Source organism: Rhinopithecus bieti, unplaced genomic scaffold (genome assembly GCF_001698545.2).
Source record: "Rhinopithecus bieti isolate Rb0 unplaced genomic scaffold, ASM169854v2 scaffold_63389, whole genome shotgun sequence".
Classification (NCBI taxonomy): Eukaryota; Metazoa; Chordata; class Mammalia; order Primates; family Cercopithecidae; genus Rhinopithecus; species Rhinopithecus bieti.
This window is the reverse complement of record NW_016823880.1, coordinates 49,011-50,298: the sequence shown is the minus strand read 5'-3', so window position 1 is coordinate 50,298 and position 1,288 is coordinate 49,011. Positions and strand designations below refer to the sequence as shown.

Sequence of the window (1,288 nt, the reverse complement as noted above, 5' to 3'; positions counted from 1 at the left end):
ATAGTGTTGTAGCTGGTCTTTCTTGTACCATACTTCATGCTTCATCAATAGTATCATGGAAAATCATGTTGTCTCCCAGAAAATATAATACTTCTCATTGAAAAAAATCTTAAATAATTGTAAATATTTTTAGTCATTTTATCCATATTTTGAGCAACATCTCAAATACAAATCATTTTACTATAATGTCACTGAGGTATACCATTTCACAACTTTAAGTATAGGAAATTGTTTAGCTTATAAACCAAAAGCAGTGAGACAATTTAGAAATTTATTTCACCAAAGTCAAGGATAATGCCCAGGAGAAAAATAAAATAAAATAAAATAACAGAAACAGTCTATGATCTGTGTCCTTCTTCAGAGATTACTTTGAGAAATTCAATATTTATAGGGAAAGGCGGGCTGGAGGGAATAGAGGAAGGGGTTGGTAATCCACATGTTGCAATAGAAAAGAAGCAGGTAAAGGAATAGTCAATTGTGTATTTGTCTCATGCTCAGTAAATCAAATTCCCACTTTATATAAGATAATGTGAATATAGACAATGAGGCCCTGCACAGCCTGACGCAGGCAGGTGACTACTCCATGAGCGTGGACCTGAGGGCTGGGGACGAGGCTGTGTTCTCCCAGTACGACTCCTTTCCCGTAGACTCAGCGCGGAGTGCTACCGCCTCCACCTGGAGGGCTACCAAGGCACCGCAGGGGACTCCATGAGCTACCACAGCGGCAGTGTCTTCTCTGCCCGTGATCGGGACCCCAACAACTTGCTCATCTCCTGCGCCGTCTCCTACCGAGGGGCCTGGTGGTACAGGAACTGCCACTACGCCAACCTCAACGGGCTCTACGGGAGCACAGTGGACCATCAGAGAGTGAGCTGGTACTACTGGAAGGGTTTCGAGTTCTCGGTGCCCTTCACGGAAATGAAGCTGAGACCAAGAAACTTTCGCTCCCCAGCCGGGGGAGGCTGAGCTGCTGCCCACCTCTCTCGCACCCCAGTATGACTGCCGAGCACTGAGGGGTCGTCCCGAGAGAAGAGCCAGGGGTCTTCACCACCCGGCCGCTGGAGGAAGCCTTCTCTGCCAGCGATCTCGCAGCACTATGTTTACGAGGGGGCGGTGGAGGGGTTCGTATGGGAGCAATAAAGGAGAAACGGAGGTGAAAAAAAGATAATGTGAATATAGAATAGCTATCTGTGGAGATATTTAACCTTTTATCTGTAGATATCTGTTTAGAAACAAAAGGAAAGGTCAGTTCTTACATGACTCGTCTTACAGCTTTTAACTCTTGCCA

At 45.4% G+C, this 1,288-nt stretch overlaps 1 pseudogene; it reads left to right on the top strand.

The window, feature by feature from the left end:
- The first annotated feature begins 524 nt into the window (after positions 1–524).
- Positions 525–978, top strand: LOC108521925 (tenascin-X-like; annotated as a pseudogene).
- Positions 979–1,288: the final 310 nt, after the last annotated feature.